We start from the raw sequence: 22,808 nt of genomic DNA on the forward strand, positions 1-22,808 counted from the left end.
GATGAGTCAAGAAGGCAGGAATGAAAGGTGAAAAGCAGACAGGAGCAGGAAAGGGGTCAGCCCATAAGACTATTAAGGATAATACAAGAAGCTTACATCAGATGTAGCAGGCAACAGAGAACTGGCAGAGATGACAATTTAGGAATGTCACAGCCCTATCTTAATGGAGGATTATTTTCAAAACAGATTAGCAGCAAACCTGAATGTTGAGGGTATCAGCAGGAACCTGAAGAAAATGAGGTTGCAATAATCAAGGATGAACAGGATGATGGACTTGACAACTTTTATATTTCTGTGGTGAGAATGAAGAAGAAATGGAAGATTTTAGAGACATTTGGGAGATAAAACTACCTGGATTTAGTGATCATATCTAGCAGTATATGGGGATAAAGAGTCATGACACCTGAGAGAGGACCATAGAGTAGGGGAGAAAAACATCCTTTCAAAATCCGCTGTATTATCAAGTTTTTCTTATGACTCTTCCTGTGTGAAAAATCAGAAAACATTAAGCTCTTCTCTATAATCAAATAGAGAAAATAAGCACCAAAATGCTAAACCTGCATTTTGTTATGAGTGTAAAAGACAGGCTAATCATCACTTTGGCCAATAGTAAATTTGAAAGTCTGTATTCCAACTTTACAGTGGCACAAATTGACTAGTGTTTGTCCTTTCTCAATCAATAATCTGGGAAAAAGTGTCACAGAGAAAGTGTGCTAGTGGAAGTCATATATAGTAACATTTGCATTTAAAAAGTCTGCATAAGGAAAACGTCAAAGCATGGAAGCTGGCTGAATCGCATTAAAAATCTTCCTTGAGCAATTTACTGCAACTGTTACATAAATTATGGGCTGCTACAGGAAAAGTTTCCATGTGTTATAGAATATTGCATATGTAAACTGAAATTTAAATGTAAAGAGTTTTTTTTCCAAAAAAAGGCAAACCCCCAAAATAGCACCAGCGGACTTACCCACCGGCGACGTTTGCGGGAGGGGCCGGGAAGACACCGGACCCCATGGCGGCTGCCATCATGGTTCTTGGGCGAAGTCTTGCGACGCGAGACTTCGCCCGAGAGTCGAGCCTGCATAGGCCCGGCTGCTGATTGGTCCGGGCGGGGCTTGCTCGCCCTATTTAAGGGCGGGCAGGCCCGAGGCTCAGCCTTTTCACCCGGACCATCGCCCCGAGCAGACACTCGGTTGAGTTCTGCTTGTGGCGGCCGCCATTTTGTGGCTGCTCGGTGTCCGGCGAGAAGGCCTTTTGCAGTTCCTTTGGGCGAAGTCCGGAGGCAGGAGCCTCTTCCTCTCATCGCGGAGCCAGCATCGGCTGGGCTCCGCCCGGGTTTGGTGCTCCGGTTGGGGTCCGGGGGCGTGGGGGGTGCTTTTGGGTGGCGCGGCCTGGTCCTTTTCATTAGGCCCCTTTGCATTAAAGCGGTTGGCAGTGAGGCTTTGCTGCCACAGCTGGGGAGGGGGGCGGATTGGCCTTCTGTGGGGTCCCCCCTGGTATAGGCCTGCTGTGAGTTGGGGTAGGCCTCGCCTCCCGACACCAGCTCATTGTTGTCTGGGTTCACCTCATATTTTTTTTATGGCCCCAAAGAAGAGGCAAGCTCGGCCCCCCCCGGCCCAACCTGTAGTTCGGCCTAGGAGGACTTTGAGGCCTTCTGCCCGGGCGCGGGCTGCCACGGAGGGGCCCCCTAGGGTGGTCCCATCTGAGGGGGTGGTGGGGTTTGTGCCTGCAGCCCCTCACCCTGAGGTTTCTCCGTCTCTCTCTTGGGCCAGGGTCCTGGAGAGGCTAGATGACTTAGAGTGCTGGCGGTCCGGAGCGGGCCCAGGTGGGCTCCCCCTTGCTGCATCGGCGGCCTGGGGAAGGGACCCAGAAGAAGAAGCAGCCCAGGCCGGGCAGATGGCCCAGACCGTGCAGATGGCCCAAACCGGGCAGATGGCCCAAACCGGGCAGATGGCCCAAACCGGGCAGATGGCCCAGGCCGGGCAGATGGCCCAGTCGGGGCAGATGTCAGCTTTCCAGGGCCCCGCTCGGATGGGCCCTCCGTGGATGTCGTCCACCCCATATGGGGCAGGTGAGGTTGCACCACACTTAGCCACTACATCGCTCCTCCCCGTGCAGGGTCCGGGGTTTAGCCCACCTGCGCTGGGGAGTGGCACTAGTTTTTTGGGGTCTGCGTCAGGCACATGTGGTCAGGTTTGGTCCCCGCCGGCCCCGCCGGCAGTAGCGCCGGGGGTGGCTTTCCCACCTGGGGCAGGGGTGGGGGGTTGGATCCCTCCAGCTCTTGCTATTATGCCCCCGCCCCCTTTGGCATATCCACCAGGGCTAGGAGTGCTGGGAACGGGGGTCTCCACCGTGTGGGACCCCTTCGCCAGCATCAAGCCTGGGGCCATCCCTTGTGGGCTGCCTGCTACACCCTTAGGGTACCACCTCCACCCATCAGTGAAGGAAGCAATTTGGCGAGGGGAGTATGTGGACCTCTTCTCCCTCTTAAATAGGGAGGTCCCCAAGCAGGACAAAGATGTCGTGCCTGGGGAAAAGGTGAAGAAAACGAAAGTGACAAAGTGTTTCAGCTCATGGCTGTACGCTTTCTTGACTTTCGCATCTGTAGTGATTCAGAGGCAGCCGGTTAGGGCTGCTGCTCTGCTTAAATACATTGATTTAATTGCCAGGGCTAACTTTGAGTACGGAGGTACCATTTGGAGGCATTATGATAAGGGGTTTCGGATGCGCATAGCCCATGACCCCTCCTTGCCCTGGGATATGGTGGTCCCGGACCTTTGGTTCCAGGCCATGTATATGTCCGGCAAGGAGGGTTGTGACAGGACCGACAGCGGTCACTTCATGGAAGAGGAGCCCGTGGCTTCCACGCCAGCCAAGGCAGCTGCGGGGGGAGCGGGAAAGGGGGCTTCCCTGGCGTGCCATGAGTTTGCCGCAAAGGGGGCGTGTTTTCATCCCTTTTGCAGGTATAAGCATGTGTGCGGTAACTGTGGGGGGAACCATGCCTCTTCCGTGTGCCCCCACCCCAAGAAAGGGGCGGAAAAGAAGGGTGGGGGTCCACCAAAGCCTCCCCCACCAGCTGGGGGAAAGGGGGCCCAGCCCAATTAATTTACAGGTGCTTGAGGGTTGGTTAAGAGACTACCACCCTCGCTCGAGAGCGGCTGCTCTCTTGCTAGGATTCTCTAAGGGATTTAGGATCCCTTACGTGGGGGTTAGGAGGGCCTTCATGTCCGACAACCTCAGGTCGGTTGTGGGACATGAAGACATTGTTAGAGAAAAGATTCGGAAGGAGGTGGCCGAGGGCAGGGTCCTGGGGCCCTTCCCGGAGCCGCCCTTCCCGAATCTTAGGGTGTCCCCCCTAGGTGTGGTCCCCAAAAAGGCGAGTGGTGAATTTAGGTTGATTCACCATTTGTCTTTTCCAAAAGGGGAGTGAGTGAATGACTGCATTCCTGACGAGCTTTGTTCAGTCCGGTATGCATCCTTTGATGCTGCCGTGGCTATGGTTAGGAAGTGTGGGGTGGGAGCCCTTATGGGTAAATGCGACATTAAGTCGGCATTCCGGCTCCTCCCCATACACCCAGACGACTTTGAGCTGTTGGGCTTCCATTTTGAGGGAGGTTATTACGTGGACAGAGCTTTGCCCATGGGTTGCTCTGTCTCGTGCTCTCTTTTTGAGAGTTTTAGTACCTTCTTGGAATGGGCGCTCAGGAGGCACAGTGGTCTGGGTTCGGTCGTTCACTACCTTGATGATTTCTTGTTGGCGGGGCCTGCGCGTTCGGAGCAATGTTTTGCCCTAATGTGGGACTTCCAAGCCCTTTGTGCTCAGTTGGGGGTGCCTTTAGCCTCTGAGAAGACCAAAGGCCCCGCCACCAGGATTACCTTCCTCGGTATTGAATTGGACTCAGAGGAGCAATCTTCTAGATTGCCCCTCGATAAGTTACTTAAAATTAAAGTAAAGCTCGATGAGGTTCTTGGTTGCTGGAAGGTCACTCTCCGGCAGCTCCAGGAACTAGCGGGGATACTCAATTTCGCCTGCCGGGTGGTGGTTCCGAGCAGGGCTTTTTCAAGGAGCTTGTACAATGCGATGAAGGGGCTCCGTTTGCCCCATCATCGTACCCGCCTCTGCGCAGGGGTCAGGGATGACCTCTGCGTGTGGTGGGAGTTCTTGGACAGGTTTAATGGCCTGTCTTTTTGGAGGCACGAGCTTCTTTTGGAAGCTGAGTTGCAGCTCTGCTCCGATGCTGCGGGGACTTGTGGTTTTGGGGTAGTGTTAGGTGACCAGTGGTGCTGGTCGGCGTGGCCTCCGGAATGGAGTGCCTCTTCTCTGGTTAAGGACCTGACTTTCTTAGAGCTCTTCCCCTTGATAGTGGCCTTAGAGCTTTGGGGGGAGCAGTTTAGGGACAAGACTGTGCATTTTTGGTGCGACAACCTAGCGGTTGTCCATGTTGTGAATGCCCTGTCCTCTAAGAGTGACAGGGTCATGCAGCTTGTCCGCCATTTTGTGCACAGGTCCTTGTCCCTAAACACGTTGTTTTTGGCTAGGCATGTCCCCGGGTTGGATAACGGGGTCGCTGACGCCTTGTCCCGTGGTCAGTTGTCCAGGTTTCGGACCCTGGCCCTGTGGGCCTGAGAGTCGCCGGAGGCATTCCCCGGCCACCTTTGGAGTCTGGGGGGGGGGGCTCCTGAGCGGTGGAGAGACGAGGCATCCAGGGCAATCTCCCTATCTGTAGCGCCCGGCACCCTCAGGGCATACCAGCGTGCAGGTAAGGAGTTTGGGGATTTTAGGCAGGGTAGGAGTTACCCCCTTAGTTGGCCTGTTCCTGTTGAGCACCTGGCAGAGTTTTGTGTCCAGCTTAGGCAGCATGGCCTGTCAGTTAGGACTATTAGGTCCCGGTTAGCCGGCCTCGCCTTTTTGTCCAAGGCGGGGGGGTTTGCGGATTTTTCAGGTGACTTCCACATTCGGAAGATGCTGGCAGGCTGGATGAGGGAGCAAGCGGGGGCCCCTGGTGACACTCGTCGGGCTCTGACGGTTTAGCAGCTGTCCTTGCTTAATGGGGCTTTTGACAGTCTGTGCACCTCCTTGTATGAGGCCCGTCTTTTTAGGGCAGCGACTTGTGTCATGTTTTTTGGGGCCCTCAGGGTCAGCGAGGCCATGGCTTCATCTCAGGCTGACACTTCGCTCCGAGCCTTCCAGTATGCTGATCTGGCCTTTAGACAGGGGGGGGGGTATCCCTTGTTGTAAGGCATTCTAAGACGGATCAGCTGCACAGAGGGGTTAGTATCCAGCTTAGTGCGACCGCCGACCAGTCGGTGTGTCCGGTGGCCACCCTACAGCTTTATTGTAGCTTGCGAGGGTCCAGGCAAGGGTACCTTTTTAGGCATTGGGACGGTACCCCTCTGACCCGTTACCAATTTTGGGTGTTAGTGTCCAGGGCAATGGCCCAGGCAGGCATGAATCCTGCCGGTTATGGAACGCATTCGTTCCATATCGGTGCCGCCACTAGTGTGGCACTTTCTGGTTTCCCGGCCCATCGGATTCGGGAGATCGGCCGCTGGCGGTCAGCGGCATATTTGGGTTATGTTAGGCCCGCTGAGGATTCTAGGCAGGGCTAGGCTAGGTAACCTCTCTGTGTGTGTCCTCTTGCAGTTCCCCATGCCAACGCGACACCGATGGCGCTGCTGTGTGGCCACAGCATGATTTTTTGGGCCGGCCGCTCAGCAGCCAGAAGCGCCATTGGGACCCAGTTGTCATTGGGACGGTGGGTCACAGTCGTTTGGATGGGCCGCAGAGGTATGCGGTGGGAGGGGCTCCTACCGTCTTTGCTGGGAGGGCGGCATCCAGTGGCTGCTCCCAGATGGCTGGTCTTGCACCTTGGTGGCAATGGCCTGTGCCTGCTTGGGGGTCTACCGCTGATCATCCAGGCGAGCGAAGACCTACGACGGCTTCGCGATGTGTGGCCCACCACGCAAGTGGTGTGGTCAGAGATCCTCCCAAGGATCGTGTGGAGGGACGCCCTTTCCCTTAGGGCCATTCACCGGGTCAGGCGTAGAGTGAATAAGGCAGTGTGCTAGGTGGGTCGCCCCTAGGGGGGCCGAATGGGAATTTTTTGCGGTCCTGCCTGTTAGCCGGGCCGTTTTTTCGCCCATTCCACACTGGGATGATGGGTGTGCGGTTAGGGGGTGCTTGCACTTATTAGGCTGATTGGCTTACCTTTGGTCATTTGGGTAGGCAGGTTAGGGGCGGAAAACTGGGTGGTGGTCTAGCAACTGCGTGTTCTCCCTTGGGCGTCTTTGGGGATGATTGACAGGTTCTCTCCAAGCTTGTGGTGGAAGCGACCTGAGCAGTTGGGGGGAACCTGTCTTTGGGTCACGCACCTTTAAGTCCCCTGGTAGGGGTTAGCAAGTGCATGGCAGCGTCTCAGGTGAGGGAGGGATCCCTCACCTGGACTAGCATGGAGCTACGCCCATAAGTTGCCCAGGAAGTTTATGTGACGTAACTTTTCCACCCCGGAAGCAATTGTTTGACCCTGCAGGTCCATTGTTTGGGTCATAGTTTGTTTATGCTAATTTTATGCTAATTTATTTGAATAAATTATGCTAATTTAATTTAATAAAAATGACCCAGTTAAACCAGCTATTGTGTCCGTGTCGTTACTCCGCCTCTCCTGCAATACAATGGCTGGCCAGCATATAATAGAGCAAACAAATTTTTTCAGAGATTTGTGCATTCATTTTAGATTTGCCATTTCTATGTTTACTTAGAAACAATCCCCATTGTACATTTATTCTTGATCGGAAATGCATGATTTCTGCATTAGTATATGCTATGCTTTATAGCATAGGTCTCCAAATGTGGCAACTTTAAGATTTGTAGACTTCAACTCCCAGAATTCCTCAGCTGGTTGCGGACAGAACAATTAGAAGGATTTGTTTTGGGGGAAGTGTCAAAAAAGTCCAGATAGCAGTTGTGACCAGACAATTAAAAACTTATTCCTTCTGTACATTAGACATGTGACATGTGTAAAAATCGTGCCACATATAAAAAAGGGGCAGGGCATCATTACGGATGCCATTTTGATTCATTGATCCTTTGCATACATATTGAGAACAGTAATGTCATTGACCTTCCCCTCCTCAAATTTAATTGCCATGTCTCCTTTATTGGGAGGAAAAAGCTATTTTTGTGACCTCTCCTTTGTGTCCTCAGTGGCCAATTAAGTCTCCTTTAGCTTCAATAAATGTTATTTCCTGTTTGGAACTAAATATATATTATAATTTTCTTCTAAATCTGCCTCAATATGGGAGCATGGTGGTTTTAATATTACATACTTTTGCACTCCTAGCCATATGCATAAAAGAACATTCAATTGATATGGATCTGCGTACTGTAGCTTCCTGCCTTAGGACTATTGGATTGTGATTCATAGATGTGCAGTTTTCTGGACAGAAGGATAGAAATGGTCTACATGGTCTTCTACAGCCCTGGGAATTTCCTTTAGAAATATTAATCAGGACTGATCCTTTGTTAGGCCAGACAACCTCCACCCCTGGGACTTTTTATTTAAGACTTCTTCCCTTCACAATTGTTGTGTTCGGCTCTGGCCCAGTTCCTGCCCCAGGGAATGTGGAGGTGGAGGCAGGGGAAACGTCAACATGTCCTAGGCCTGTTTTGTCAGGGAGTGCAGTTTCCTCGGACGAAGAAGAAGGTGGGGATGACTTGGAAGAGGGGGGCTTGGCACACAGCCCAGGAAGCCAATAATCATTATCTTCGGTCGATTCGAATGACGAAGTGTTAGACCCACGCAAGCACAGACTTATGCATCGAAGAGACCAATTGAGGAAATATTACAGGACATAAGAGAGGTTGCCTGTGTTTGGGTGGGGCTCCAGTTATTAGAGCTGCTGCTATAAATAGCAGCGTGCTAGTTTGGCCGTTATGGAAGATTATCTGATCACCGTTCTTCAGGATCATGCCTCGCTGTTTCTGAACTTTGTGGATTTTTCACGCCCTTGATACCAAAGCAGAGTAAAGTGTGTGTATGTTTCACTTTGTGGGAAGGAGGGCTGTGACGTTTCTTCACAGCTACTAGCTAAGTACTTAAGGACTGATTAAGGGACTTGTACAGCCTACAAGGTTGTTTTGGGGAAGAGTGCTTTTTGCAATACAAAAAGGGTGCTTTGTTTCTTTTGAATTTTGTGATAAAGGACATTGTTTTGAACTTTCAAACGTGTGTGTGTCTGAAATTTGTACCCGTGAATTTTTGGGAGGCTTCTACCAGAGAGCCCGGCAGAACAACAATATATTGTTATATTCCATGTGCAATGAGCTTTTGACAGGGGACTGACTTCTCACAGAAGATCACCCAAACTATGTTATTTAATCCTGGGTAGAGGATTACACCTACTGGTTTATTTGTTTATTTTGGTGAGAGGGGTCCTACCCCTTTGTACACAGCCATGATCTGTTGTATAGATCGATGGCCTTTTCCTTGGTGGGGCTGTCAAAATTTCAGCCATCCCCTAACCCGTCTCGAGGCAGAATCTGCAGTTTGCACAGCTGCAAATTTTACAGTGCTGTTAGATCGTCTGTAATTTTTCTTCCCTAATAGTCTGTCACATTCCATTTGCCTTCTTGACCTTTGCAGCATATTGAGCTGATGTTTTCAGTGAACTATCCAAAAGGCCTCTGTATTTGTGCTTTTGGATTCCTTTGTGTTTTATTGCTGCCTGCTCAAAATACATGGTTTTCTGGGAGGGAAAAACCCATCGTATTGCCTTTTCTTTCGAAAAACATAATTTACCTCATCATTCTCCCATGTTGGCTAGGTGAAGCAGTGTCAGTAATATTTACCTTTGCCCCTGTGAACTGCAAAACTGTGACCTCTTAAGCAAAGGTAGGATTTCCCATGGTTTCAGATTGTTGGCCTGCCAACATTTCTTGGAAAGCCTCCAGGTTTCAGACAGTTATAATTCACACTGTACAACCTCCTAGAAGTCCAAGTAGGATATCTTAAAAAAATATATAAATAAACCAGCATATGTCACTACAAAAGAAAAAAGTTACGATTTTTTTGCAATACAGTGTTCCCTCGCTTTTCGCGGGGGATACGTTCCGAGACCGCCCGCGAAAGTCGAATTTCCGTGAAGTAGAGATGCGGAAGTAAATACACTATTTTTGGCTATGAACAGTATCACAAGCCTTCCCTTAACACTTTAAACTCCTAAATTGCAATTTTCCTTTCCCTTAGCAACCATTCAGATTATTACTCACCATGTTGATTTATTAAAGTTTATTTAAAAATATATTTATTAAAGGCAGACGAAAGTTTGGCGATGACATATGACGTCATCGGGTGGGAAAACCCGTGGTATAGGGAAAAAACCTGCGAAGTATTTTTTAATTAATATTTTTGAAAAACTGTGGTATAGACCTTTCACGAAGTTCGAACCCGTGAAAATCAAGGGAACACTGTACTTCAAATAGCAGAAAAGAGCAAATGTCAGGCAGACCTAAGAATTATGTAGAAACAATATTTTAAGAGCAATTTAAAGTCAAAATTTTCCAGGTTTAAAACTTGGACTGCTGTTACACAACAGACAGGATAGATCACTGTTTGTCCCTCTTAATAAGCATCGAAAGTAGGCATAAACTTACATTATTCCTGTTTAAATTTTGAGGCCTTTTATACAACTCTAAGATCAGCTGCATCCATAGGTATGTTGAGTTGCTCATTTTCTTTTGCATATCCAGCCATTTTTATATACACTGATAGGAAACAAATTGCTTCCAAACATGCTTTCAAAGGAGAAGGTTTCTCATTTGTAAAATGTGGAGATCTTGTGCTTATCTTGGCTGCAGCTTTCTATTTCTTATTTACAATCAGCTTTGCAGCATTCTTGGCTTTCTGTACTTATCATAAAGCCCAAGGGAAATGGACACGCAATAATCTCTCCGCTGTGGCTTTTTTCAGATCAGGAAGTGGGGGCAACCAAGGATCCGCTGAGCTATGGAGAGATATGAAGTAAGAAAAACAACTGGGAACTTCCTCAATCAACCGGCTCTCAACAAAGGTGAGCTTAAAAATGCCACCAAAAGAAATTCTAAAAATACCATGAAAATAAATCAGACACTTGAGCCTCAGGAGGGTGGGGGCAGGTTTTGAAGGAAGAAGGAGAATACATTTTGGCAGAGTATTTTTCACTCAAGCAGATGTGATTCAAAAAAACCACATCACACAAAAGTTTGATGCAGCAACATGTAAGATTATAGCCTATAAAGGAATTCAGCCTCAAGAAAGAGAAAAACTGAAGGAATTTGGTGCTGTTTGTCTTACATTATTGCTTATTTTGATGCATGATACCAACTAAGTGTTCAGGATGGTATACAACAAAATCAAAATGCATAATTAAAACTACATAATCAAATTATGACAAGTCAAGAGAAATAAACAATAACCAACATTAACACATTGAATATTTAATATTTAAACATTAAGATTAAAAATTAATAAGAAAGAAGACACCAAAAATAAACAACAATCATTATATGTACCCTGAGGCAGAAAATTAAACTAGGACTACAATATTTATATTATATGCATATTTATTTGGGAATAAGTATCACTGTGTGCAGAAGTACTTACTCTCAGGTAATTGTATAGGAATGTATTCATCAAAAAGAAGACATTCTGACATGTCTGTTATACCCTCTTGAATAGATTTTATTTTATGGATTTATCAATGTTGAATGCAAATATTTTCTCAGATAGAATCATATAGAAATAATAAATTTACTTACAGGAAAGGTAGGGTTTTAATTATACAGTTGAGCTCACTATTTTGACTTGATATCTACTTGGAGCATGCTTGCAAATTATTATTTATTTGTTTATTAGATTTGTAACTCAAGGTAGTGAACACATATAATACTCCCTCCTTTTCCTATTTCCCACACAACAACAATAATATAAGGTGGGTTGACCTTAGAAAGAGTGACTGGCCCAATTTTCATTCCTAAGGCCAGCACTTTAGCCACTATAATCAAACTAGTTTTCTTTATATTAGCATAAAGCCGCCGGCGACCTTACCAGCCGGCGCGGGGTTGTGGCGTGGTCGGGGGAAGGAGGCCGCCATGTTGGAGGCGGATCCGGCGGCCCCACGTCATCCCTGGGGGCCGCGGTGACGTTGTTTGGCCGGGCGAGGGTGAGGCAGCCCTATAAAAGGGGCTGCCTCGTGGCGCAGTTTCTCTCGCCCGGCAGTTGTGAGACGGCCCTGCTGCTCCCGGACGCAGCGAAGAGAGCGCGAAGGCTGAAGAGGACGCGTGGGCAGCAATAGGAGGCTCGGGCCGGCAGCACTTGCAGCGAGGGGAGCGCGGCAGGCCCGGTGGCCGAAGAAGTCGCGTGGGCAGCATCTGGGGGCTCAGGCCGGCAGCACGCACGCGAAGAGGACGCGTGGGCGGCGTTTAGAGGGCCGGCAGCGCCTGAGGCATCGGCTGCCTGCCGGGCCTCTTCTGGTTTGGAGTCGGGGGGAGCATTAATGGCAAGGGGCAGCAGGGCTAAGTCGGGGACCCGGCGGCGGACAGCGGGGGGGCAGGCCGGCGATCAGGGCACCCCCCCATCGAGCCCCGCCGTACTGGAAGGAGGAGGGCCCCCAAGAGGACATGGGGGGAGGCCCCTGGGGCTGGACAGGCCAGTAGGCCGGGCAGAGAGGGCAGCCCCAGGCGGGAGGAAGGCAGCATGGGGCGGGCCGCAAGGCGCCGGGGGCTGACCCCTAGGGCAGCAGGCCGCCGCCAGGGGAGGGCCCCATCCCGGAGGCCACGTGGTAGGAGGGTGGAGGCCTCTGAGTGGGTCTGATGAGGGGTCCCCCACGGCACGGGCGGTTGTTAATGAGGGGGCAGGGGAGGAGTCAGTGTCTGTCTCCTCACACCTTCTTTCTGCCTTGCTCGAGAAATTGGATGAGGGGCCAAGGAAGAGGGGCAGGTCCCGGCACGAAGACGCCAGGGGTGCCACGAGCGCAGAGGGGACCCGGAGCTCCTCGGAATCGGAGGAAAGGTCCCAGAGGGTGAGATCCGACCGGCGCGCTAAGAAAAGGCGCAAGAGGAGACGGGGAAGCCGGGCTGCTTCCTGCTCAGAGGAGGCTGATGACGACTCTTCACATTGGGGTGAGTGCCCTGTGCCTAAGCATCGGTGGTCCCGGCCACGGGGGCCACGAGGCAGGCTACGGGCAGTTAAACGCAATACACACAAGACATGGCGTTCGCGCACGGCGGCCCAGGTGTGGGGGAGGGGCCGTCATCGTGGTGTGACAAAGCGGGGCAGAAGGAGACGGGACACTTCGAGGGATAGCTCTGAGTCCACAACAACGGAGTCCACTGACCCCTACGAGGGGGACAGTGACAACCCCTTTGCACCCAGCCTCCCTGACATGCCCCTTAGCATGCACATGTCACAGGCCCTTAAGCGAAAAATTTGGCGCGGGGCTTATGTTGATATCTTCAACATTTTGTTACCCGAGAAATCTAAGAAGGATAAGGACAAGGATGGTAAGAAGGGGTCCGATGAGGCGAAGGACACCAAAATGGATAAGGGGATATTGGCGTGGGCCTACGCCTTCCTGGCATATCATTCGGTGGTTGTGGAAGATGATGTGCATAAGACACACGAGCTTATCCTATATATGAATATGATCTTAATGGCGTATCAGGAGTTTGGGGGCGAGGCTTGGAAGCAGTACGATGAAACGTTTCGGAGATTTGCCGCACACAATAGGCACTGGCCTTGGGACATGAGGCACAATGACCTGTGGCTTCGAGCCACGCAGAAAGCAGCTACCCCGGCTAGCGGGCGGACGCCTACCGGCCACCTGCTGCTGACCCAAGGAAAGGAAGCCACCCTTCCCCGCCCCGGGGTAGGTTCGGGGACCCCGGCCTCTGCACAGCGTAGTGGGGCTGGTTCGCCCTTTCGGATCCCGCCGTACTGTTACAAGTACGGCGCCAGGGGAGCCTGTTCCAGGCCAGTTTGCCGCTTTCGCCACGCCTGCTCTTTGTGTAATGGCAGGCACCCAACATCAGCCTGCTACAGGGGCAGGGGGGAGGCGGCAATAAGGGGGCAGGGGCCCCTTCTAAGCCCCAGCCAACAGGAGCTCAGGGTAATGGGACCAACCCCAGTTAGATTGGACAGGTTGAGAGCCAGGCTTATCGGCTACCGCCCCAGGAAGGGTGCCGAATTTTTGGTTGCAGGTTTCACGGAGGGCTTTAGGATTCCGTACGAGGGGCCTAGGATCGCTTGCCTTGCTGACAACCTGAGGTCTGTAGCCGGCATGGGGCATGTGGTAAGGGACAAAATTATGAAGGAGGTGCGGGAGGGACGGGTGCTGGGCCCCTTTATGGGGCCGCCCCTGCCCTCTCTGCAAGTATCCCCCCTGGGAGTGGTGCCCAAGAGAACAGCCGGGGAGTTCAGGCTCATTCATCACCTGTCTTTCCCTCCGGGTGCCTCGGTAAATGATCACATCCCTGAAGAGCTGTGCTCGGTGCGCTACACGCCCTTCGAGAAGGCTGTCTCGATGGTACGGGGGTGTGGCCCGGGGGCCCTGATGGGTAAATGTGATATTAAGTCAGCCTTTCGACTTTTGCCGATTCACCCCGAGGATTTCGACCTTTTAGGTTTTCAGTTTGAAGGGGGGTTCTTTGTTGATAGGGCCCTGCCGATGGGTTCTTCAATTTCATGTTCATTGTTTGAGAAGTTTAGTTCTTTCCTAGAGTGGGCCCATGTGAAGAGTACCGGGATTCGGTCAGTTGTTCATTATTTAGATGACTTTCTTTTCGCAGGGCCGGCGGGCTCTGACGAATGCCAGCGGGGGATGGCAGGGTTTCAGGATTTATGCTTGGACCTCGGCGTGCCTCTGGCACATGAAAAGACCGAGGGGCCCACCACTAGGCTTACATTTCTAGGCATTGAGGTGGATTCGGTAGCGCAGACGTGTAGGCTACCTGAAGACAAGTTAGCGAGGTTGCGGAACACGGTGAGGGTTGTTCGGGCCGCTAGAAGAGTTACCCTTAGGCAGGTTCAGGAGCTAGCTGGACTGTTGAACGTCGCTTGTAGAGTGATAGCGCCGGGTAGGGCGTTCATGTTTAGGCTTTACCAGGCGACTGTAGGTCTTAGCAAGCCGCACCACAGGATTCGCTTGACGGCTAGCGTTAGGAAGGACCTGGGGGTGTGGCAACAATTTTTGGACACGTACAACGGGGTCTCCTTTTGGAGACAGGACATGCTGTTGAAAGGCGACTTCCAGGTGAAGTCGGACGCAGCCGGGACGGCTGGTTTTGGTGTGGTCTGGAAGGATAGGTGGTTTAGGGCTGACTGGCCGCAGGGGTGGCTGGGCACCGCAGTTTGCAGGGATCTGACCTTTTTGGAACTGTTCCCAATTGTCGTGGCCATCGAGCTTTGGTCCCATAGCTTCACCGGGAAGACAGTACATTTCTGGTGCGACAATATGGCGGTTGTACATGTGGTTAACACGCTTTCCTCCAAGAACGAACGGGTGATGGGGTTGGTTCGTCACATGGTAATGAGGTGCCTGGCACACAACATGCTATTTCGTGCGCACCATGTACCGGGGATTAGGAACGGGGTAGCCGACGCATTATCCAGGGGACAGTTAGCTAGGTTCCGGCTGCTTGCCCCACAGGCCGAGGAATACCCGTAGGCAGCCCCCCAGCACCTGTGGCTGATTGGAGGGCCGACGTAAACAGGGCATTGGACATGTCCATTGCCGCAAGCACCAGGAGGTCATACCAGCGGGCAGGTAGGGAATTTTGGGCTTTTCGTCAACTTAGGAGATACGATCAGCTCTGGACGGCCCCGGTCGAACATCTATTGGAGTTTTGTACACTATGTAAGCACCGGGGGTTGTCAGCCTGCACCATTCGGGCCAAGCTGGCTGGATTGGCTTTTATAGCCAAGTCACGAGGCTTTTCAGACACCACGGGGGACTTTAGGGTTAGGAAAACACTGGAGGGGTGGATCAGAGAGAGGGGCCCGACCCGGGGTGATAGCAGACGCCCCCTTAGGTTAGTTCACCTGAGGGGTTTGGGCGACTTGTGGGACAGGCTTTGCCGCTCTCAGTACGAGGCGGCACTTTATCATGCGGCTGCGGTGACGTTGTTTTTTGGGGCCTTTCGTGTAAGCGAGGTCTTGGCGGCATCCAGGTTTGACAGCTCCGGCCGGGCCTTTACGGCTAGGGACATTAGATTCAGGCGGGGCTCAGTCTTCCTGCGGCTGCAACGGTCCAAAACGGATCAGAAGGGACAGGGCGTGACAGTTAAGCTTTCTCGAACCAGCCACAGGAGGGTGTGCCCGGTGGGAGCAATATTAGTGTATTGGGCCCTTAGGGGCGGAGATCCCGGCCCGCTTTTTTTGTCATTCCTCTGGGGAACCTCTCACCAGGTACCAGTTTTGGGCGGTGACGACCAAGGCCCTGGCCCGGATGGGCCTGGACCCCAAGCATTATGGGACTCACTCTTTCAGGATTGGGGCAGCTTCTTTTGCAGCGGAGGAGGGCTTCAGCGCGCCGGACATACGTGCGGTGGGCCGGTGGCGATCTGCGGCCTTCCGGACTTACATCCGCCCTTAGGTGAGTAGGGCGGGACTGGGTGCGGCCTGCGCGGCCACTTCTGATGCTGCTTTGTTTCCTCCCTTCCTTTTAGAGAATGCACAGGGTGCGCAGAGAGTCCTGATCTGTGGCCACATCATGATATACTGGGCAGAGAGGAGGGCCCGGGTGACAACGCCAGGCATGCAGTTGGAGCTGGACCAGCATGTGATTGTCCAATGGTTGGGCCGTAGAGGCCTACGGTGGTTGGAGTTGCTTCCCCTGTTGTTTAACAGCGGGAAGGTGCAGGGGGTGCCGGGATGGTTGGTCTTGCATGTGGGAGGCAACGACCTGGGAGCAATGACTGGCGTTGACTTGTTGTGGCACATTTGGGATGGTTTACAGGTAATCTGGAAGCGGTGGCCGGACACCCGTGTATTGTGGTCCAACATCTTGCCACGTAGGTGCTGGAGGCATGCTAGGAGCCCCAGGGCGTTTGATGGGGCCAGGAAGAGGGTTAACAGAGCAGTTAAGAAGTGGGTACTACAGGCGGGGGGGGGAGTGATAGACCACCCCGATGTCAGGGCTTCCCAGGTAGACTTATATAGACAGGACGGGGTACACTTAACAGATAAAGGTAATGACAAATTTATAGCGGACCTGCAGAGGTGCCTGCACATTCATGTGCAGGGGGGGGAGCAGGGGGAATAAATTATAATTTCACCCCCTGCTGTGGCCGATAGGGGGTGGAAATGGGCATAAGCAACTGTGTGATCTCCTTTAGGGGCACCTCTACTGAGGTGTGGGGGGATCTCCTTCTCGGATTACAGGGCTCGACCGGCCTGGGTTCGGTGAGGGAGGTCCCTCCTGTGGCTCGCTGCATGGAGTTTATTGGAGACCAGTGGCGAGCCATCCCACACGCCGTGGGGGCGTGGCAGGGGGCAGGTGTAATTTACCATGACCCTGCACCCAGGCTTGGAGCTTTCGCCCTAGAAGTTGCTCAGTTGAGTTTGGTTGGAAAGTTAACTCTGCCCCCATTTGATTATGCACCACTGCAGGTCACGTGGGCATATTTGGTTAAATAGTTAATTCAAGTTGGTTTTTAATAAAAGTGACCCTATTTATACCCATTACTTGTGTCCGACTGTTACTCCGACTGCGCCGCAAAGCCGCCGGCGACCTTACCAGCCGGCGCGGGGTTGCGGCGTGGTCGGGGGAAGGAGGCCGCCATGTTGGAGGTGGATCCGGTGGCCCCACATCATCCCTGGGGGCCGCGGTGACGTTGTTTGGCCGGGCGAGGGTGAGGCAGCCCTATAAAAGGGGCTGCCTCGTGGCGCAGTTTCTCTCGCCCGGCAGTTGTGAGACACCCGCCCACCCTCCCTCTGTTACAGGGTGCATATGATGGGTCACCCAAGGTGGGGCCGAGTAGGAATTTTTTGCAGCCACAGTAAATTGGCCGAGCTGTGGTTGTTTTTTCGCCTGCTCCACTCTGTGCGTGGGAGTTGTGGTTAGGGGGTGGACTCACCGACTAGTGCCCCCCCCTTAAGGTCACGGGGGGGGGACGGCCGATAGGGGGCGGAAATGGGCGTAAGCAACTGTGTGATCTCCTTTAGGGGCACCTCTACTGAGGTATGGGGGGATCTCCTTCTCGGATTACAGGGCTCGACCGGCCTGGGTTCGGTGAGGGAGGTCCCTCCTGTGGCTCGCTGCATGGAGTTTATTGGAGACCAGTGGCGAGCCATCTCACACGCCTGAAGATGATGAGTGGGACCTCGTCGAAATGTTGCCAGAAATTTCCAAATCCTACATGGGAAGAAACCCGAATATACCAAGACTATCATACCTGTACCCGTGAAAATCTATGAAAACAAATATATATATATATATATATATATATATATATATATATATATATATATATATATATATTTGTTTTCGTAAATTTTCACGGGTATATGTATGTAGATTGTTCTGAGTTCGGGTTTTGCCCTGTGTAATGTGTAACATTACACAGGGCAAAACCCGAACTCAGAACAATCTACATATATATATATATATATATATATATATATATATATATATATATATATATATTGTTCTGAGTTCGGGTTTTGCCCCGTGTAATATTTTGAGTGTCTATTACACGGGGCAAAACCCGAACTCAGAACAATCTACATACATATACCCATGAAAATCTACGAAAACAAATATATATACTTCCCGGAAAATCTTGATGTAGTCAGTGATGAGCAGGGTGAGCTACTCCACCAAAATTTGAAGGTCATGGAGGCACGGTATCAAGGTAGATGGGATGTACATATGATGGCTGACTATTGTTGGAGCATCAAGCGAGAATGTTCACAGATTAAACAAACAAGAAAAAGTTCTACGTGATTTTTTTTACCTTAATACATATAATTACCATTCAATTAAAAAATGACTATTTGTATGGACACAATTTAACTTGCAGTAACTATTATAACCTTTGTATGAATAAAATTATTCTTTGTAAACAGTATATTTGGTAAGTTTTTACTTTACTTTATATGCACAATTTGTAGGACTTTAGAGGGTATCCTGTAGCTTTAAATGTTGACGTGATAGACATATAACTGTGGTTATTTTTGGATGCAGAGGCCAAAAGTTAGTTGAAAACAAGTCACAGATTTAAGACAACAAAATTGCTGTTCCCCAGTGATAATCTATTATCTCTTTATCTACAAAATTAAAAAAAACAAATATACTAAAAGACACATACAGTGATACCTTGTCTTACAAACTTAATTGGTTCCGGGACGAGGTTCTTAAGGTGAAAAGTTTGGAAGACGAAACAATGTTTCCCATAGGAATCAATGGAAAAGTGATTAATGCGTGCAAGTCCAAAATTCACCCCTTTTGCCAGCCGAAGCTCCCACTTTTGCACTGCTGGGATTCCCCTGAGGCTCCCCTCCATGGGAAAACCCACCTCCGGACTTCTGTGTTTTTGCAATGCTGCAGGGGAATCCCAGCAGGGGAATTGTAGCATCATAAAAATGAGTGCTTCGCTGGCAACGGAAGTCCAGAGGTGGGGTTTCCCAGGGAGCATCAGTGAAATCACAGAATCGCAAAAACACTGAAGTCCTCTAAACCCCACCTCAGGACCTCTGTGTTTTTGCGATGCTGCGATTTCACTGAGGCTCCCCTCCCTGGGAAACCCCACCTCCAGACTTCCGTTGCCAGCAAAGCACCTGTTTTTGTGCTGCTGGGATTTCCCTGCTGGGATTTCCCTGCAGCATCACAAAAACACGGAAGTCTGGAGGTGGGGTTTCCCATGAAGGGGAGCCTCGGGGGAATCCCAGCAGTGCAAAAACAGGTGCTTCGCTGGCAACGGAAGTCCGGAGGTGGGACATCCCAGGGGCGGTGGTGGGTTTGTAAGGTGAAAATAGTTTGTAAGAAGAGGCAAAAAAATCTTAAACTCCAGGTTTGTATCTCGAAAAGTTTGTATGACGAGGCGTTTGTAAGACGAGGTATCACTGTAGTTGCAAAAGAAAAGTAATCTGTGGCAATATTGTATGAATCATTGTAAAGCCTCTCATTTTGCCAAAATTTTTCAAATGTTTGCATCCATTTGCACCAATGAAATTAAGTACATGCCTTTATTTCAATTTTTCACTGGCCTGCAGATAAAGTTATGGTTTCTCCACTTTCTGTCACAATAGCAGCAGAATTGATACTGTTCATAAAACTGTACACATAAAACAACAACAACAGGAAGTCTATTAGATTTTGAAAATTCCTTGTTTTTGAGAAATATACTAGAGACAGATATATTTATTTCTTTCAAAATTTCTGAAGCAAATAAAAGAGCAAAAAGAAATCTGTAGACTTGTGTTTTAAAGGAAGAGCTCATTGCTTACTTTTATTTTGCCATATAAGAGAAAATACCTGTGAAAGGACCTTTATCAACAATATTGTTTTTCTTTTTTTATGAAATGTCTCAGTAGTCAGGTTTTAAGGCTCAGAACATGTCAGTTGAAGTATAAAAGGTATAAATTTTGTCAATTAATTAACTTGATGCAATATGTTTCCCGCAGAGAGCTTGATGCCAACTGTCTACCTTTCAAGCACTAGGCATATTATATTTATAGAAGATTGGGGCTTTTATTGCAAGTGTTACATAAATGAAGTCTCACAAGGCAATAAGACAAGTACAATAAACAAATGGTAATGTCTGATGACTGAAATGCAGCCAATAACAGACTTATGGCAGGTGTGACATCGGAAAGCTAAACTGAAATTTATAAAATGCATGTCATAGAATTTCATTTTTCTTTCTTATTTATTGATGGAATGATATGAGAGATGCCATAAAAGAAAAAAGCCCAGCTGAAATGAATTTGCATGTGGAAATTCTGCAAAGTTTCATTTTTCTCCCAAGTACCTAAGAAAACCAGGATCGATTCCCCTAAGGACAGGTGGAATTTGCATTTTTTTTATTATGCCTCATCATTTTTCAACTAGTCTATGAGCCAAAAAATTTAATATTATAAAGTAAGGCTGACTCCTTTATTACTGTTCCAAGGTATTTTTAATTTATTCAGGAAAGTTAAAAACAAGAAGAAAACCATAAAGCAAATAAAAATAAAAGTCTGAAAAAGACTCTTTATTATATCTGTCCCTGATGAAGCTTGCTAGAATAGTGAATACATGAAATATAATGAAAACCTGATATGATTTGTTTTAACTCTGCTGAGGTAAGTTTGAGGTGAATCAAGTTAACAACTGGGGATTGAATATTCTTGCTTGTGCTGATAGAAATCAAAGCCCACTATGGAATAAATTTCAGTAAGACATGGAGAATTTATTTTTTAATCAGTTTTGAAATGCAGGCTTCCAATAACAATTTCCTTTGGCATTTACAGCTTCCTTTGCATCCCAAAAGAAATGTGGGAGAAGAAAAAAGGAGAACAGGAAACCAGGGAGCATTATTGCCCTGATCTGGTGGGGTTTTCCTTGTTGAAAAATTCCAGCATCCTCTTTTCATCAGGAACTAGCAGGCAGACTGCACTGAAAAAACATCTTCATGCTTACTGAAATTGATGTGTATTACATGAAGGGCTGTGTTTAAAAAGCAAATGTGTAAGACATTGAACACCATGCCGTGCAAGCTGTACATAATCTATGCAACCACAACTGCAATTATATCAAATAGAGCAAAGGGCAAAGCAGTTCTCTGTGATTCAACTGGATGATTGAGGAATGAATCTTGTTTGTTAAATATCGTATGGCATATAACTTCAGGGTGGTTAGTTTTGTTCCTTTAGCTGCCTTAGGGGACCATGACAAAGATGAATAAGAGAAGATTGATCCCATCATTTCTGAACTTTCTCAAACTATTTACACATATTGTGTAACATATTTACCAGTCATATTTGACCAAAATTCATCATGGGTACTTCATCATGATTTCAGGGAAAGCTTTTCTGAGAATGGCAATGAACGACAAGCTGAAGCAAAACTATATAGAATTAAGAATGGATCTAAAGAATCACTCACACATATCTACCTGATATAATATTTGCTAGCACTTCATTGAAAGTAGATGACCACATTACGGCAAGATCTAATTTCTCACGGAGGGACCTTTTTTATACAGATATTCCAACACATTAAGTGTAATAAATTAATTTATATGCATTGTATTTGAAGCTTGTTATTTCTATCCACATAGAGCCCCGTCCTTCTTTTTTTATATTGCAATATCACACCACTGGTATTAAATGACAATTTTGAGAAAAATACTTTAGACTTTTAAAAAATGGAAACAAAAAGTATAAATAGATATTTCAGCCTTTTATGTTCTTCTAATAGCATCTTTGGGCCTAATATAATAGCTGTCTATAAAGAGTATCTCATTCATCCAATCACTTTTTAAAAAAGAAAATAGATATTATCAACTAGAGGTCCTATTAAGATTTTGACACATCATGATACTTTAAGCAAGTTTATGGAAATTGTCAGAATGGTTCTGGTAATGTTTAGAACTGCTCTTGTCACTAGATCAGATAACCAGTTTACAAGAAAAAGAGAAAGTAAGTGAAATATTTGGGAAGATGGTAGGTGGAAGCCAAGAGCAGAGCAATCAGAATTCCAAAAATGATGGAATTATATCAGGGCCACTATATCTGCTTTGCAAAAATCTGGGTGCTCAGTAGATGGAAGCAAAATAGAGAAAGTTGGATTCAGATGGCAACTCTTAATTATAATTCAGTAAATCTACAATGTACATAGGTAATTTGTAGAGCCACCATTCATGAGCCACAAAGTCATAATAAGCTGCTTGCTGTAAACTATTTTCAAGCTCTAACAAAATCTTGATACAAGTAGTCTCAACTTATGACTAGTCATGTAGCAACTATGTGAAATGGATCTAGAATAGGTACTTTGTGATGTCTCTGTGGTTTTGTGGCGTCTTTGTGGCTCAAGATTTTATGTGACTGTATTTCATGCACTTGGTGACAGATTGGCCCTAGGATTTGATTGTTCCACGTGATCATGGTTTGCTGCTTTCTGATCCCTATTTTGGTTGTAAGTCAAGGACTACCTGTAGTGGAAAAAGATCAGTCCAGTACAAATTGAGTCATAATCTTTGTATTTAACTGTAGGATTCTTTGTATTCTAAACAAAGCTATTAGAAGAGCTCAGGGATTTTTATTTCTCCTTGTTTACTTTTATTGCTTATCTCTTAGAGACTCATGAACCTTAAGGTGAAACTTTATTTCCAATTCATAGTTAGTTGCTACGTTTATTTTTCATTGAGTTACTTTCTCCTGTTTTAGCTATGTATGTGTATGTGAACGAGAAGGAACAATTTTATCTCAAGATTAATAATGGGGGATAGAAACAATTGAAGAAGGACAAGGAAGATTTTTTTTATAAAGTATTTCTCAAGGGAAACAGAGGAAAAAATAAATTATATGGTAGTAATCATTTGCTGTTAGGAAGAAAAGTGAACAGTTCGTGCTGACTATTGTACAGAAAGTTATGTTTTCAAATATATCAAAGGTTACACAAAGAGGGGTCATCCCCCACCTCACAATTTTCACATAATAAAGCTGAATATATAGCAAGGCTTCTGGCTTCACCAAAATTGAGAGAAAAACTACTGATATGTGTATAATTGAAAGAAGTAGACATTCAATCCAAGAAAACTCAATAATACAAACACAATATAGAACTAATTT

The 22,808-nt window shown here is 48.1% G+C and overlaps 1 protein-coding gene across 1 annotated transcript in view; it reads right to left on the minus strand.

The window, feature by feature from the left end:
* Positions 1-261, minus strand: part of ADGRL4 (adhesion G protein-coupled receptor L4) — a 124,985-nt gene extending 124,724 nt beyond the window's left edge. Inside the window, exon 1 of the mRNA XM_070746214.1 lies at positions 200-261. The gene's annotated coding sequence lies outside the window, so the exon portion shown is untranslated. The remainder of the gene's footprint in view (positions 1-199) is intronic.
* Positions 262-22,808: the final 22,547 nt, after the last annotated feature.

Source organism: Erythrolamprus reginae, chromosome 3 (assembly GCF_031021105.1).
Source record: "Erythrolamprus reginae isolate rEryReg1 chromosome 3, rEryReg1.hap1, whole genome shotgun sequence".
Taxonomy (NCBI): domain Eukaryota; kingdom Metazoa; phylum Chordata; class Lepidosauria; order Squamata; family Dipsadidae; genus Erythrolamprus; species Erythrolamprus reginae.